This window comes from Triticum urartu, chromosome 2A (assembly GCF_056163025.1).
Source record: "Triticum urartu cultivar PI428250 chromosome 2A, HENAU_Tu73, whole genome shotgun sequence".
Lineage (NCBI taxonomy): Eukaryota > Viridiplantae > Streptophyta > Magnoliopsida > Poales > Poaceae > Triticum > Triticum urartu.
In genome coordinates this window covers 390,322,833-390,341,582 of record NC_141874.1, presented here as the reverse complement: position 1 = coordinate 390,341,582, position 18,750 = coordinate 390,322,833, and positions in this window count along the sequence as shown.

The following is an 18,750-nucleotide window of genomic DNA, read 5'->3' as shown; positions in this document are numbered from 1 at the left end:
GCTATCAATCTTACAAAGTTTTGTTGACAAATTTTTTTCACTCCAAAAAATTTTATTTTTAGAAAATTGTACGCAGACATGATGAACCTATTTGGAAGGAGTTCTTGTCGATCCTCGGGGGCATCCTCTAGTGGCAGTTCTACCCACCAGTCTTACGTTGAACCAAGTGAAAGTTCCATGCAAGATGCCGCCACCAAAACATGCTTATGGCCTTGCGATGAATATATGGTGCAGGTGGGCATCAAGGAGGAATTTGAGCAATATGTTCACAATGCCGGTCTCGGTCCCTACCTCTCAGATAAGTGTGAACAGTGTCATCTTCTCACTAAATAATTTGTCAAAGGATTTAAATATTTTCCACGTGAGTCTAGGGTGTCGTTTATGCTTTATGATGAACCATTTACTATTCCACTAGAAAATTTTGCTTACTATCGGCGTCCTAGGAACGGGGGTACCCAGACTAGCCTTCCTGCAGCCCAGGGCGTGGCTCGTCCAACGGCCTGGTACGGCCCATCTTCATCAAAAACCACTCAAGACCCTCGCGAGGGGCCAAGCCTCGCGAGGTGGATGACACAAGACCTCCTCGGGGGCAGCTTCCGTAGGCTGGCTCCCGAGGAGCGGAGATATCTATGCAAGGGGCACCTCACGAGGTTCACGTGACGTGAGCCATGACGACCAAGGCCAGGCAGGCGCCAGCGGGCGCAGGCGAGGAGTCCCGAGGCATCAGGCAAAGGTTTCCATATCGGTGCAACAAGACCAAGACTAGCAGGACGGCGGGACGGAGGTCACCGTGGAGCCCACGGCGGCTGCACCACCAGAGCCTTTGGCAGGCGAAGACCACCTTTTGTCAGGATAACTTGTACTAGTTGTCCCCCTTCGAAATTTGTCGTTGTGGGATCCCTTCCCACCTAAACATTTGGGAAGAGGACCCGAGCCTCTAGAAATAGGGCTAGCCACCACCATAGTCAGGATCGGCTCATCTTGGATTGGATGCACTCCACCAAGGCCACCTCACAAGCTCATCGAGCTCAAGAACACCTCTCCTCAGGAGGTTGTTCTTCCCTTGTACTAGTTCACCCTCAGCCTGCAAGGCAATCCACCACACACCACACTGGAGTAGGGTATTACACCACAACGGTGGCCCGAACCAGTATAAACTCTCATGTCTGTTGTTCCTTGGGTTCGGCGAGCTAGGCTTAGAGATCATTGCGAGAGTGAGCGTGAGGGAGAGAGATCTTCGTGCGTGCCCCAGTGTTAGAACCTCAAGGGTTTTGCCGGAATGCACGATCCACCCGTGGTGTTCGGCAGTGTGCGGGCCGCCACAAGATCCTCAAGCTACGTGGCGGCGACGGCGCCGCACACCTGACGGGAATAGGGGAACATGCGAGTCGTCCTCGTGGTGGCGCGGGAGCTGCTGCGGTACCGGCCGATGGAGAGCGGCCGCGACGCATTGCTAGAGCGCGTCGCTGAGCTGTTGGATGCTGCATCCAGGGGTACGCCGCCTTTCTGCTCCCTACTTACATCTCAAGTTGTGGCCAGATCGCACGGCGGGCCTCGTCGCGGCCGCATGCTCCCTGGTGCGCTAGGAGGGCTCGCCAGCGCCAGCACGACCAATGGTGCCAGACATCCCGCCGCGCCTTCGCCTCCCCGGGGTGGCGTAGGTGCGGGTGTTGCTCCTCACGGTCCCAATGGGGTGCCACCCTACAACAACCAGGGGACGCGCCGGGCCCGGCGGCGTGGGGCACAGGGCCCTTCGACGGAGGTTCCGGAGAGGCAGCTCAGGAAGCCTATGTGCCCCGCATGGTGGATCGAGAGTACACGCCAGAGGATGACCAATGTATGTTCCTCGAGCCGGGCTGGGAAGAAGAGATGCTGGAAGTCGAGGCCTTCCATGAACCGACCAGGAGCATCGCCGACCCCGCCAACGACAACAACCGTAGGGTACCACTGATATCTCAGGAGCAGGCTTATGCTAACTATGGCTCATAGGTGGATCAGGCCGCAGTGGCGGACGGCGACCCCAGCACGGCAGCCCCACTCCAACCCGGGGCAGCGCACTGGGGGCTGCACGGGGTGGGTCCGGAGCAAGGCCCTCCCTCGTGTCGCGCAAGACAAGGCGTCGCCCGAAGGTAGGTCCTCTACCGGGGAGGCGCTGGCAAGCCCTCCCCTCGGCAGAGGGCCTATGGTCACCGAGGGTGCCGTTAGCGTCCCCTTTGCCCCTTGGCATCGTCCTGGTTTCCGGACGCCCCAACGGTGGTTGAGGGTGGCGCAAGGCGGGGACCTCATCTGGTGATATGAAGCAAGGCTCACGCCTGTGAAGGTCTCCGCCCGTGACACTATCATGTAATAATGAGTGGGGCTGTACATGCCCCGGAATCTCCGGAGAGCCGCCCTCGGGCCTCGGGGGCTCCCGCCCACGTCCTAGTGGAAGCACCATGCTCAGCGCTAGCCATCGACATTGTCCCCCAATGACTATGCTCGCGGCCAGTGAAAGCACTTAGCTCCGCGCTGGTGAGAAGACAAGAAGACTAGCTAGGTGCCGGACGCAGCCATTTGCTTTCAACCCCTTTTCTGTAGCTCGATTTGCCGCCTTTGGATTTGAACTTGAAGTCGTATTTTCATTGGCAAGCATGGGGGCATCGTTTCTCGTTCATGTTGATTTCTTGAGTTTTCTGGCTCTGTGCCTTGTTTCGCGGCCCGCGCCTGCTGCCCCTCCCTTACGGGCACCTCGCGAGCGGGGGCTGGGCATGGCGTGCACGCACATCTCACCGTGATGTAATGCTCATTTCTCGCGAGGCCCTCTCGGGCGAACTAGCAGGCTCCTCAGAAGCCTGAAACCTCGCGAGCCCGCGAAGGACACCCCTCGGGAGAAATGCACATGAACAACTACAAGACCAGTCTGAGGCCTGCCTAGACTGAGGTAAGTTACTGCAGCAATCTCGCAGAAGAACTTGGGAGCTCGCAAAAAATGCGCCTTAAGTCTGGCTCGGGGAAGAAACAGTATGATTACATGAGGGGATCCCCCTCCCCAAAATGTTCTTTCATCTTGAACGGTCGTGCCCAAGATTTTTCGCGCAGGTTCAAGACAAGGAGCACGGGCTCAATCGGACATGTCGCTCGCAGCGTCGTCGCCAGCGTCGCCTTCACCATCATCGACCACGCCGCCTTCATCCACCACGACCACTACTGCGTCATCATCGGAAGTGAAGGCACTGACCATAGCATCCACGTTATCATTCACCCAGCGCAAGGTTGCCTCGGATAGCTCCGGGCACTGGGGCGATGGTGGCGTAAAAATCGAAGTTGGGGTTGGCATTCTGAAGATGGCTGAAGACGCGAGAGAACGCGCGTCCAAGGAGGCCCCGACTCTTTTCCTCGACAAGCTCGCAAGCCCTCTCGGCCCGGTCCTCTAGGAGCGTCACGACGTCGGTGAAGAAGGAAAGATAGCTAGCATAGTCCACTTCGTGGGGGTGAGGGGTGTGTTCGTCGCAGATGGCACCCAACGCCTGGTTGGCCCTCACCCTGAGGGCTCGGAGCATGGGAGTGTGCTCGCGCAGTAACGTCTGCCGGCGGAGCGCTTCCTCCCTACTTCGCTGTGCGAGGGACTCGGCATCAGCAACATGTCGCTGGAGTGGGAGCAGTTCGGCGCGGGCGGAGGCCAGCTCGGCCTGGACGGAGATCAGGCCACTGCGGCGGCCTTCTCACGTTGCTCCGCTTCGTCCAACCTTGACCTGAGGGCGGTGGTTCTGCCCTCGGCCTCGGCTTCCAGAAGCTTCAGGTCATGCCTATTGCCGAGATCTGCTCGAGCCTCGGCCCCCTACGATCGATCTCCTCCTGGATCCTCGCTTTGCGCGCGCTGGCGGCGTCCTCCGCTTGGGCAACATGGCGCTCCCTTATCTCCAGTAATTCGAGCTCGAGGCCGCGCTCTGTGGCTTCCAGCATCAATGCCTCCTCGCGCTTCAAGATATCCTCCTCGTCGGAAGGCGTCCCCTTCATCGACGCCAAGGCAGCCCTGCGCGCCTCAACCTGCTGCTCCAAGGAAGCATTCAGAGCCCGGAGCTCCCCTTCGCATTTCTCTGCGACCGCGCGGTGGTGATCAGCCTCCCTGGCCTCCTCCAAGGCTCGGGCGCTGGCCTCGCGCGTGGTGGCAAGGGATGCCTTGGCCTTTGCGTTGGTGCGCTCGCGTAGGAGATGCTCGAAGTTGATGGCCACCTTCAGCTGATGCCATTTGTCCGCCAGCCGAAGGCCTTCGGTTTCAAGGCGGGCATCAACATCCACAAGATCTTCTCCGAGCCGGCTCAGTGCGCCCATCACTTCCCGGAAGATCTCATGGCGGGTTGCTTCATGATCGCGTGCAAGCTCAAACGCCCGGCCGAGCCCGTCCTCCTTGCCAAGATGTGTTGAAGAATTTCTAAGCGGCTCGCCCACCCCCGGTAGGGGGCTGGAGGCCGGCACCTTTCCGGCCGCCCTCCGGACCTCGGCGGAGGCCCGGTGGAGCGGGGCCTCGCCACTCAGAGGTGAGGCCAGGGCCGAGGTCCCCCAGCTACGAGCAAGCACCATTGGCGGGGCTCTCGGCACACTCCCCGCACCCCAGGCTGAACCGCGAAGGAGGGACGACAAGAGCGCGGGGTCAAGACGCCAGGAGGATGCGTCCGCCTTCTTAGCAGGCCTTGCATCGCGCGTGGCGAGTCGACTAGAGGCACTCAGGGTCAGGAGAGAGCCTGAAGCAGGCGAGGGTTGCTTCTCGGGAGACTTCATCGCCCAGGCAGGAGGGGTCATAAAGAACTATGGTGAGGAGGAGAAGCGGCGCGCAGGAAATTACAAAGATAAGATACTCACTCGTCAATAGCAATGTACTTCCTTTGCTTCTATGGCCGGAAGGCATCACCACTAAACCTTGGAGACCCCTTCCTCTTGAAGAGCACTTCGAAGTTCGGCCGGAGCCGGCCGAAGCCCTGGGCGCGGTCACCAAGGCCGGGCCAGATGGTGTGACTCCTGAGGAGGCGACCTCAGGGGTGCTGGACCACGTGGAGACGTCGGTACCCGCCTCATGGCGGTTCGCCGGGGCCTCGGGGGCTTCAGCCTCAGGAGTATCTGTCTGCGCGGTCCCTCCGGCCGCTTCCTCGGGATGGCTCTCTCGAGCCTCGGGGGATGGCACATCAGGAGCTTTGAGTGTCACTGGTTCCTTACCAGTAGCGCCGCAATCGTTTGACGGCGATCGCACCCCTACGCCTGATTCTGAGGCAGGCATCGCGCTGACGGCAGGCAAGGGGGGCACAAAGACGGTGCTCTCACGAGGCCCTTCAAGGCCAGCTGGGCGCAGTCCCCATTCGTCGAAGAGGGGCATCTACCTCACGAACTCCACCTTGTTTGAGAAGCAGTACAAAAGACATCCCTCCTTCGGCAGGTTGGTTGGTGTCGGGTCGCCCGTCAGGAGCTCGAGCACCATGCGCCGCGCCTCAGTAGGCAAAGCCAGAGGCTGAAGCCTCATGCGGTCCCCGTGGCTGGAGAAGGTCCACATTCGCCGGGAGTGGCGCTGAAGGAGCGATGCGGCACCGGATGAACTCCTTCGCCACCATGGGCGCAGTCATTCCGAGGTCCTTCAGCCTGGCCAGCCGGTGCCATACATGGGCAAGTCGCCGATCAGTGAGCTTCCCTTGCCCCCAACCAGAGCTCGGAGCAGCTGGAATCCGTGGGAGCAGCAGCAGGGGGCTGCTCACACCAATCTCCACAAACACCCACCGCTTCCTGAATCCTCCGACGACCGACGAGAGCTCGCAGTCGATCCCCGAGCCGGCCGTCGCCGCGACGGCCTGAAGGGATACACACCCTGAGCACTGCAGAGGATCTATCAGGTGCAGTGAGAAGAAGTGGCGAAGCAAGGCCACAGAAGGGGCAGTGCCCACCATGGCTTCATAGACGGAGGCAAAGATAGCAAGGAGGATGATGGATTGGGGATCGAGATGCAGCGCATTGATCCGGTAGTGCGAGAGCACCGCATTGAAGAAATCGGAGAAGGGGGGAATCGGGCCTGTCCAGAGGGCGTGAAGATGGATGGGGACCTCGGTGGTCGACCTATCAATTTTGGCGTGGGAAGCAGGCCAAGCCGCCATCGCCCCCCGCTCATTAAAATCGGACGAGCCTCTATAAATAGGGCTAGCCACCACGATAGTCAGGATCGACTCATCTTGGATTGGATGCACTCCAACAAGGCCACCTCACAAGCTCATCGAGCTCAAGAACACCTCTCCTCAGGAGGTTGTTCTTCCCTTGTACTAGTTCACCCTCAGCCTACAAGGCAATCCACCACACACCACACTGGAGTAGGGTATTACACCACAACGGTGGCCCGAACCAGTATAAACTGTCGTGTCTCTTGTTCCTTGGGTTTGGCGAGCTAGGCTTAGAGATCGTTGCGAGAGTGAGCGTGACGGAGAGAGATCTTCGTGCGCACCCCAGTGTTCGAACCTCAAGGGTTTTGCCGGAACCCACGATCCGACACTTACCATTGCAAACTTCCGTTTTGGGGTTCCCTTGATGAGCCAGCAAAGGCTGAGTATGAGACCTTCTTGACTAGCCTTTGTTACGGTGAAAATAGAGGAGTGAGACAAGGAAGAATAAAAAGTGTTCACTTTCCCGCAATCCAGTATTTTGCATTATTTAATGGGAAATGCATAGTAGGCAAGCAAGACTGTAGCATACTTTGTTCGCCAGACTTGAGCCTCATTCGCACCGCTCTCACTGGTGAAAGGAATTGTAACCTTGGAGCGATTGTTGCACGTAGACTTTAGCATAACGCCAAAAGTGGCTAGTTCTATGGTGGAATTTATGCCACGCGTTTAGCACGAGGACTGGGTGTTTCACCTTTGCCCTTTGACCTTATCCTACCCACTCGATATTTAGATTTTGATGCATTAAAGGAGCATAATATTCTTAGGGGAAGGGTTGATAACTTCACTTATAATTTGTTGTTTAACCAATCACATGTTGTGGGCACATATTTGCCTGCGCCTGCTCTCTTTCATTACCACATCAAGGAAAGATATTTTGTTCTTGAGAGCGAGGTCTGAGCTCACAACGCAACAGTGTTCGCAGCACTGCGTGCTGATGCCTCCGCAACGAGAGTCTCCGTGAGCTACCACGCCGACTACTACCCTCCAGGCTACTAATTGATTACCAACTTAGGCCAAAAGCCTAAGCTTGGGGGAGTACGTGTTCTCACTGACATTATATTCATGTTCACATATCATTCCATTTGTCGGTGTTCACACTTTTTCATTGTATCATCCATGCTTAGATTTATTTTTTGCTTTCTTCTTGTGTGTTTGAAAAACTTTAGAAAAACCAAAAAAATTAGTTGTAGTAATTTATTTTCTATGCATGCTTAGTAGTAGTACTAAAAAGAAAATCCAAAAAAGATTTCCTTGTTCTTCTTTTGCTTGTTGGGAGCTTTCCCGTGTAAATAGTTTTTCTCATTTTTTGCTTTTCCCTTTTATTTGCTTGCAAAAGAAAACCAAAAACTCCAAAAAAATCAGTGTGTTGCTCTGAATTTCTTTTCTTTTATTCGAGTTGTACCGAGGAGAAGACCACGATGAAAATGTTGAGTGGCTCTCATATGAATATGTGTTGAACTAATAAGAGCCCATTTTACCTTGTCTTCTCCTGTTGAATAAAATGTTTTGCAGATTCCAGCTTAGTCCATGGCACTCTTGCACTATTATTATTTTCATATCATTTGGTCGTGCAAGTGAAAGGCAATAATGACGATATTCGATGAGTTGGCTGTGGAACGGAGAAACTGGTATGAACTTGACTTGTTCTGTCTGTGTAAATATGTTTAACCTAGTATCCAGCCTTCAGCCCATTATGATTAAATATGTTTGCAATGACAATTAGAGATTATAGTTTCTCATGCCATGCATAAGTAGCTGGGAGTTAATGATGATTTATCTTGGATATCAACATAACGTTAAAATGATTGTGGTGTAGTATGATGATATGGTATCCTCCTCTGAATGTTTGAGTGGCTTGACTTGGTACATGTTCATGCATGTAGTTGAATCAAAACCAACATAGCCTCTATAATATTTATGTTCATGGTGTTCATATCCTACTCATGCTAGTGTCTAATGTTACTTATGCATAATGCCTGGTTATGATCGTTGTTGCTCTCTAGCTGGCCGCTTTCCAATCTTAAATTGCTAGCCTTCACCTGTACTAAGTAGGAATTCTGCTTGTACATCAAAAATCTTGAACTCAAAGTTATTCCAGATGAGTCCACCATACCTACCTATATACGGTATTACCCTGCTGTCCTAAGTCGCATGTGCCACCTCTAAAAACTTCTAAAAAATATACGTTTTGTGTGCCTGGATCATTCATGGAACGACAGGAGGTGGTCGATATCTTACGTGCTAAGCATGTTATCCTCAGGTCGAGTGTTTATTCACTCGCCATCGCATGAGGAAATGGGCGGTAATAGGGATTCCCAGTCCCAAACTCAAAAATGCAAATAATTAAACAAAACTCACCCGGGACTGATGTTGGTATGGACGGCACCCATTGTTTCGGACAAGCCGTGGAGTGTGATTGATGGTGGAGGGGGAGTAGACCTTTACTTTTATCGCTTGGGAACTGCCACTAGCGTGCTTAGCATGGAAGATGTTGATAACTGATGGTCGTGAAGTGAATAAGAAGGGTCTATGTCTCAAAATATCATTTATCTCTGTTTTCAAAATTGAGCTCTAGCACCTCTGCTTATCATTGCTTCCCTCTGCCAAGGGACTATCTATTTACTTTTATGTTTTGTCATCACCTTCTATAAACAAGCACCAGAAACTGAGTAGAGCACAGCGGTCATGATTTATGCATTGTGTATAGCAAATGTTGGGTGCATCATTACCGGATCTTTTCTACCATGAATTACAATGTTTAGTCGTTGCTTGAACTTCGGAGGTGTTCTGCATTTATGTTTTGCGGTCTCAGAAAGGGCTAGCGAGATACTATTATTGTCATATTATATCATGGTTGTTTTGACAACGTGTTGTTGTTTGAGATATCTTATTATCGCTCGCTAGCTGATTATGTCATTGATATGAATCATTATAATCTTTAAGAGTTATTGTTGACATGGTTAGTTATAATGTTGGCTGAAAACCTGGGTGTTGTTTAAGATTATTTATGCAAACAAGAGCAAAAGAGATCATAAAAGTTTTTCTTTCTCACTTTCAGTTTATCAACTGAATTGCTTGAGGACAAGCAAATGTTTAACCTTGGCGGAGTTGATACGTCTCCAACGTATGTATTTTTTCTCACACTTTTCCTCTTGTTTTGGACTCTAATTTGCATGATTTGAATGAAACTAACCCCGGACTAGCGTTGTTTTCAACAGAACTACCATGGTGTTGTTTTTGTGCAGAAATAAAAGCTCTCGGAATGGAACGACACATTTTGAGGATTTTTTATACCAATAATAAGAATTTCTAGAGCCAAGACCCACCGGAGAGGGGCCCCTGGGTGGGCACAACCCACCAGGGCGCGCCCCCCTCTCCTAGCGCTCCCATGTGGGTTGTACCCACCTGGTGGCCCCACTGATGACCCTCGGATACTATAAAATCACATTATTCCAAAAAAAAATAAGGGAGAAAGAATTATCATGATCCACGAGATAGAGCCACCGCCAGGCCCTATTCTTCCTCGGTAGGGCAGATCTGGAGTCCGTTTGGGGCTCCAGAGAGGGGGATCTTCGTTCTTCATCATCACCAACCCTCCATCGCCAATTCCATGATGCTCCCCAATTGGAGTGAGTAATTCCTTCGTAGGCTCGCTGGTCGGTGAGGAGTTGGATGAGATTCATCAGGTAATCGAGTTAGTTTTGTTAGGGCATGATCCCTAGTATCCACTATGTTCTTAGATTGATGTTGCTATGACTTTGCTATGCTTAATGCTTGTCACTTTGGGCCCGGGTGCCATGATTTCAGATCTGAACCGTTTATGAATTCATCATTATAGCCATGTGTTAGATCCGATCTTGCAAGTTATAGTCACCTACTACGGTTATGATCCGGCAACCCCGGAGTGACAACAACCGGGCCCACTCCCGGTGATGACTGTAGTTTGAGTTGCTCATGTATTCACGATGTGTTAATTCTTTGTTCCGCTTCTCTATTAAAAGGAGGCATTAATATCCCTTAGTTTCCAATATGGACCCCGCTGGCACGGGAGGGTAGGACAAAAGATGGCATGCAAGTTCTTTTAATGAAGCACGTATGACTTTTTCTGGAATACATGCCTACATTATATTAATGAACTGGAGCTAGTGTCGTACCTCCCTAGGTTATAACTTTCACATGATGAATATCATCCAACAAGTCACCGATCCAATGCCTACGAATTTACCCTTATTGTGTCTGCTAAGTTACTACTGCTATCATCACTGTTACACTTGCTACAAATTATTGCTATCACTGTTACTGTTACCGTTTCTACTGCCACTACTATCAAAACTATCAAACTACTTTGCTACTGATCATATTGCTGCAGATAATTAATCTCCAGGTGTGGTTGAACTGACAACTCAGCTCCTAATACCTTCAAATATTCTTTGGCTCCCCTTGTGTCGAATCTATAAATTTGGATTGAATACTCTATACCCTCGAAAACGGTTGCGATCCCCTATACTTGTGGGTATTCAGTTAGCAATTGCCGCATTTTATGATTATGAAATATGGCAAATGGACATCAAAACTGCATTCCTTAATGGATTTCTTAAAGAAGAGTTGTATCTGAAGCAACCAGAAGGTTTTGTCGATCCTAAAGGTGCTAACAAGGTGTGCAAACTCCAGCGATCCATTTATGGACTGGTGCAAGAATCTTAGAGTTAGAATATATGCTTTGATGACATGATCAAAGCATATGGTTTTATACAGACTTATGGTGAAGCCTGTATTGACAAGAAAGTGAGTGGAAGCTCTGTAGCATTTCTGATATTATATGTGGATGACATATTATTGATTGGAAATGATATAGAATTTCTGAATAACATAAAAAGGATACTTGAATAAGAATTTTTCAATGAAAGACCTCGGTGAAGCTACTTATATATTGGGCATCAATATCTATAGGGATAGATCAAGACGCTTAATAGAACTTTCACAAAGCACATACCTTGACAAGATTTTGGAGAAGTTCAAAATGAATCAGACAAATAAAGGGTTCTTGCCTGTGTTGCAAGTTGTGAAGTTGAGTAAGACTCAAAACCCGACCACGGCAGAAGATAGAGAGAATGAAAGTCATTCCATGTGCCTCATCCATAGGTTCTATAAAGTATGCCATGTTGTGTACCTTGCCATGAGTCTGGCAAGGGAGTACAATAGTGATCCAGGAGTAGATCACTGGACAGCGGTCAAAATTTTCCTTAGAGGACTAAGGAAATGTTTCTCGGTTATGGAGGTAATAAAGGGTTCATCGTAAAGGGTTACGTCGATCCAATCTTTAACACTAATCTAGATGACTCTGAGTCTCAATCTGGATACATATTAAAAGTGGGATCAATTAGCTAGAGTAGCACCATACAGAGCATTGTAGACATAGAAAATTGCAAAATACATACGGATCTGAATTTGGCAGACCCGTTGACTAAACCTATCTCACAAGCAAAACATGATCGCACCTTAGTACTCCTTGGGGTGTTAATCACATGGCAATGTGTACTAGATTATTGACTCTAGTAAACTCTTTGGGTGTTAGTCACGTGACGATGTGAAGTATTGGTGTTAATCATATGGTGATGTGAACTAGATTATTGACTCTAGTGTAAGTAGGAGACTGGAGGAAATATGCCCTAGAGGCAATAATGAAGTTGTTATTTTATATTTACTTATTCATGATAAAGGTTTATTCTTCATGCTAGAATTGTCTTGATCGAAAACCTAAATACATGTGTGAATACATAAACAAATACTGTGTCCCTACTAAGGCTCTACTAGACTAGCCCGTTGATCAAAGATGGTTAAGGATTCCTAACCATGGACAAGTGTTGTCATTTGATAATGGGATCACGTCATTAGGAGAATGATGTGATGGACAAGACCCGTCCATTAGCTTAGCACTATGATCGTTCAGTTTATTGCTATTGCTTTCTTCATGTCAAATACATATTCCTTCGACTATGAAATTATGCAACTCCTGGATACCGGAGGAATACCTTGTGTGCTATCAAACGTCACGACGTAATTGGGTGATCATAGAGATGCTCTACATGTATTTACGAAGGTGTTTGTTGAGTTAGCATAGATTGAGATTAGGATTTGTCACTTGAAGTATTGGAGAGGTATCTCTGGGCCCTCTCGATAATACACACCATAAGAAGCCTTGCAAGCAAAGTGACTAATGAGTTAGTTACATGATGATGTATTACGGAATGAGTAAAGAGATTGCCGGTAACGATATTGAACTAGGTATGAAGATATCGACAATTGAATCTCGGGCAAGTAAAATACCGATGGACAAAGGGAATTACGTATGATGTCATAACGGTTCGACCGATAAACATCTTCGCAGAATATGTAGGAGCCAATATGGGCATTCAGGTTCCTCTATTTGTTATTTACCGGAGAGGTGTCTCGGTCATGTCTACATAGTTATCGAACCCGTAGGGTCCGCACGCTTAACGTGTGTTGACGATATTGTATTATATGAGTTATGTGATTTGGTGACCGGATGTTGTTCGGACTCCCGGATGAGATCACGGACATGATGAGAAGTCTTGAAATGACCGAGAGGTAAAGATTCATATATAGGATGATAGTATACGGACACCAAAAGTGTTCCGGAATGTATCGGGTATTTATCGGAGTACCGGGGGGTTACCAGAACCCGCGAGGGGAATATATGGGCCATATGGGCCATGAGAGGGTAGCCCACCATCCCACAAGGAGTGGCGCTCCCCTATGGTAGCTGGTCGAATAGGAGAAGCAAAAGGGGGGGTCGCCCCCCTCCCTTCCTTTCTCTCTTCCCCCTTCCCTTTCTTCTCCGGTAAAATAAGGAAGGGGGCGCCACTTGGGGAAACCCCAAGTAGGATTCAGATCCTACTTCGGGCGCCCCCTGGCTGCCTCTCCTCCCCTCCCACCTATATATATGAGGGGAGTGGGCGCCTAGAAAAAACAACATCAATTGTTAGCCGTGTGCGACGGCCCCCTCAAGAGTTTACACCCCCGGTCATATTCTCACGATGCTTAGGCGAAGCCCTATGCGGATCACTTCATCATCACCGTCACCATGCCATCGTGTTGACATAACTCATCAACTACCTCGACACCTTGATGGCTCAAGAAGGCGAGGGACGTCACCAAGTTGAACGTGTGTAGAACTCGGAGGTGTCGTACGTTCGGTACTAGATCGGTCGGAGCTAGAAGAAGTAAGACTACATCAACCGCGTTGTCAAACACTTCCACTTTCAGTCTATGAGGGTACGTAGACACACTCTCCCCCTCGTTTCTATGCATCTCCATGGATAGATCATTGCGTGTGCGTAGAAATATTTTTGTTTTCCATGCAACGTTTCCCAACAATATATGTTGTTGTTCTAAAGATGATCATGATGCCCTCATGTTCGTATTTTATTCTATCGACACCTCTATCTCTAAACATGTGGACATATTTTTTGATTCCGGCTTCTGCTTGAGGATAAGCGGGGTCTAAGCTTGGGGGAGTCAATACATCCATTTTGCATCATACTTTTATGTTGATATTTATTGCATTATGGGGTGTTATTACACATTATGGGACAATACTTATGCTCTTTCTCTCTTATTTTACAAGATTTACATGAAGAGGCAGAATGCCGGCAACTGGAATTCTAGACCGGAAAGGAGCAAATCTGAGAGGCCTATTCTGCACAACTCCAAAAGTCTTGAAAATTTATGAAGAATTATTTTGGAATATATAAAAAATATTGGGTGAAGAAATACCAGAGGGGGCCCACCAGGTGGCCACACGCCTGGGGCCGTGCCCTACCCCCTAGGGCGCCCCTAGGGCTTGTGGGCCCCCTATCAGTTCCCCGGTTTCCATCTTCAGCTATATGAAGGGTTTTTACCTGGAGAAAATCATAAGGAAGCTTTCGGGACCAGTCGCCGCAATCTCGAGGTGGAACATGGGCAGAAGCAATGTAGGGCTTCCGCATAGTTGTTCTGTCGGGAAAACATCCCTCCGGGAGGGGGAAATCGAAGCCATCGTCTTCACCAACGATCCTCTCATCGAGAGGGGCGAAATCTCCATCAACATCTTCACCAGAACCATCTCCTCTCAAACCCTAGTTCATCTCTTGTATCTGATCTTTGTCTCAAAACCTCAGATTGGTACTTGAGGGTTGCTAGTAGCGTTGATTACTCCTTGTAGTTGATGCTAGTTGGTTTATTTGGTGGAAGATCATATGTTCAGATCCCTAATGATATTTATTACCCCTCTGATCTTGAACATGAACATTCCTTGTGAGTAGTTACATTTGTTCCTGACGACATGGGAGAAGTCTTGTTATAAGTAAGCATGTGAATTTGGTATTCATTCGACATTTTGATGAGATGTATGTTATCATTCCTCTAGTGATGTTATGTGAACGTTGACTACATGACACTTCACCATGATTCGGGCCTAGGGGAAGGCATTGGAAAGTAATAAGTAGATGATGGGTTGCTAGAGTGATAGAAGCTTAAACCCTAGTTTATGTGTTGCTTTGTAAGGGGCTGATTTGGATCCACATGTTTCATGCTATGGTTAGATTTATCTTAATTCTTCTTTCTTAGTTGCGGATGCTTCTAAGAGGGGTTAATCAAAATTGGGAGACTTGTCCAAGTAAGGACAGCACCCAAGCACCGGTCCACCCACATATCAAATTATCAAAGTAATGAACGTGAATCAGCTGCCATTGTTCTTATTTCGGCGCTTGTTTCTGTTGCGCCTAGACTTTCCATTGTCCTCATGATACGTCCATTTGGCATCATGCTTTTATATTTATAATTAATGCATTATCGTCTGTTATTACACATTATATCATGATACTTATGCCTATTCTCTCTTATTGTACAAGGTTTACATGAAGAGGGAGAATGCCGACAGTTGGAATTCTAGGTTGGAAAAGGAGCAAATATTACAGACCTATTCTGCACAACTCCAAAAGTCCTAAAACTTCACGGAGCACGTTTATGGAATAAATAAAAAATATTGGGCGAAGAAAGTACCAAAGAGGGCCACCAGCCAACCACAAGGGTGGAGGGCGCGCCCTACCCCCTGGGCGCACCCCCCGACCTTGTGGGCCCCCTGGCAGGCCTCCGATGCCCATTTTTGGCTATATGATGTATTTTACCCTGGAAAAAATAAAGAAGAAGCTATCAGGACGAAGCGCTGCCGTCTCGAGGCGGAACCTGGGCAAAACCAATCTAGGGCTCCGGCGGAGCTGTTCTGCCGGGGAAACTTCCCTCCGGGAGGGGGAAATCATCGCCATCGTCATCACCAACAATCCTCTCATCGAGAGGGGTCAATCTCCATCAACATCTTCACCAACACCATCTCCTCTCAAACCCTAGTTCATCTCTTGTATTTGATCTTGGTCCCAAAACCTCAGACTGGTACCCGTGGGTTGCCAGTAGTGTAGATTATTTCTTGTAGTTGATGCTAGTTGGTTTATCCGGTGGAAAATTATATTTTCAGATCCTTAATGATAATTAATACTCCTCTGATTATGATTATGAATATGCTTTGTGAGTAGTTACGTTTGTTCCTGAGGACATGGGAGAAGTCTTGTCATAAGTAGTCATGTGAATTTGGTATTCATTCGATATTTTGATGAGATGTATGTTGTCTTTCCTCTAGTGTTGTTATGTGAATGTCGAATACATGACACTTCACCATTATTTGGGTCTAGGGGAAGGCATTGGGAAGTAATAAGTAGGTGATGGGTTGCTAGAGTGACAGAAGCTTAAACCCTAGTTTATGTGTTGCTTCGTAAGGGGCTGATTTGGATCCATATGTTTCATGCTATGATTAGGTTTACCTTAATTGATGCTTGCGAGATGGGTTAATCATAAGTTGGAGGCTTGTCCAAGGAAGGTCAACATCCAAGCACCGGTCCACCCACATAACAAATTATCAAAGTAACGAAGGTGAATCATATGAGCATGATGAAAACTAGCTTGACAACAATTCCCATGTGTCCTCGGGAGCGCTTTGCTTTATATAAGAGTTTGTCCGGGCTTGTCCTTTGCTACAAAAAGGATTGGTCCACCTTGTTGTACCTTAGTTAATATATTTACTTGTTACCCGTTACAATTTACCTTATCATAAAACTATTTGTTACCGATAATTTCAGTACTTGGAGAGAATACCTTGCTGAAAACCGCTTGTCATTTCCTTCTACCTCTCGTTGGGTTCAACACTATAACTTATCGAAAGGACTACGATAGATCCCCTATACGTGGGGGTCATCACATCACGTGCTTTGGAGGTGCCGGAATCGCTCCTATGGGAGCTATGGGCCAGCCAACTGTCCTCGTCGCTCAAAAACAGGTCATCAAAGAGGTAAGGGACGCCATCGTCCTCGGCTTGCCTTGTCCGAGCTGACAGGTGAGCCATTCATCATGGATGTTGTGCTTAAAAGCAGCGATTGTCTCGGCGTCAGGGCGGTCGACGATTTCATTCTTTTTTACTTAAGAATTGATTCCATAATTTTCGAGCTGATTCACCCTCCTTCAGGACTAGATGGCTGAGGGCGTCGGCATCCAGGGGCCTGACATAAGTACCCTGGAAATTGGCCTGAAAATCCTCCTTAAGCTCCTCCCACCTTCCTATGGAATTTCTAGGCAAGCTGTGAAGCCAATGCCTTGCTGGTCCTTTGAGTTTGAGGTGTAGATATTATTGTTGGGAATTGATGCATGGAAAACAAAACATTCTACGCACACGCAATGATCTATCCATTGAGATGCATAGCAATGAGGGGGAGAGTTTGTCTATGTACCCACGTAGACCGTAAGCGGAAGCATTTCACAACGCGGTTGATGTAGTCGAACTTCTTCTCACGTCAATCGATCAAGTACCGAATGCACGACACCTCCATGTTCTGCACACGTTCAGCTCGGTGACATCCCTTGCCTTCTTGATCCAGCAAGACATCGAGTTAGTAGATGAGTTCCTTCAACACGACGGCCTGGTGACGATGATGGTGAAGTGATCTCCGCAGGGCTTCGCCTAAGCACTACAAAAAATATGATGAGGGGTGTAAACGGTGGAGGGGGGCGCCGCACATGGCTAACAATTGACCTGGTGTGTGCTAGGCGCCCCCTCCCACATATATATAGGTGGGAGGGAGCGAGTAGCAGCAATAGGAGGCGCCCAAGTAGGAGGAATCCTACTTTGAGTCCCTCCCAAGGTGCGCCCCCTGCCATATATAACCGAGGGGGAAAGAAAGAGGGGGGAGGGAAGGAAGTGGGAATCCTAATCCGCATTTTCCTTTCCCTTCCCCCCTTTCCTTATACTCCTAGGCCGGCCCGTATGGGGGGCGCACCAGCTCCGTGTGGCTGGTGTGTTTCCCCTCTTGGCCCATAAGGCTCATATCTTTTACCGGGGGTGCCCGGAACCCCTTCCGGTGACCCGATAACCCCTGAAACACTTCTGGTGTCCGAATACCATTGTCCTATATATCAATATTTACCTCTCGACCATTTAGAGACTCATCGTCATTTCCGTGATATCATATGGGACTCCGAACAACATTCGGTCACCAAATCACATAACTCATATAATACTATAGCGTCATCGAATGTTAAGCGTGCGGACCCAACAGGTTCGAGAACTATGTAGAAATGACCGAGACACCTCTCCGGTCAATAACCAATAGCAAAACCTGGATGCCTATATTGGCTCCTACATATTATATGGAAGATCTTTATCGGTCGAACCATTATGACAACATAGGCAATTCCCTTTGTCCAACGGTATGTTACTTTCCCGAGATTTGATCGTCGGTATCTTCATACCTAGTTCAATCTCGTTACCGACAAGTATCTTTACTCGTTCCATAATACATCACCTCGTGACTAACTCCTTAGTCGTTTGCTTGCAAGTTTATGATGTCTATTACCGAGAGGGCCCAGAGATACCTCTCCGATACTTGGAGTGACAAATCCTAATCTTGATCTATGCCAACTCAACAAACACCTTTGGAGATACCTGTAGAGCAACTTTATAATCGCCCATTTATGTTGTGACATTTGATAGCACATAAGGCATTCCTCTGCTATCCGGGAGTTGCATAATCTCATAGTCGAAGGAATATGTATTTGACATGAAGAAAGCAATAGCAATAAAACTGAACAATCATTATGCTAAGCTAATGAATGGGTCTTGTCCATCACATCATTCTCCTAATGATGTGATCCCGTTATCAAATGAAAACTCATGTCCATGGTTAGAAAACCTTAACCATCTTTGATCATTGAGCTAGTAAAGTAGAGGCTCACTAGGGACACGGTGTTTGTTTATGTATTCACACATGTATTCAGGTTTCCGATCAATACAATTCTAGCATGAATAATAAACCTTTATCATGAATAAGGAAATATAAAATAACAACTTTATTATTGCCTCTAGGGCATATTTCCTTCAGTCTCCCACTTGCACTAGAGTCAATAATCTAGATTACATTGTAATGAATCTAACACCCATGGAGTCTGGTGCTGATCATGTCTAGCTCATGGAAGA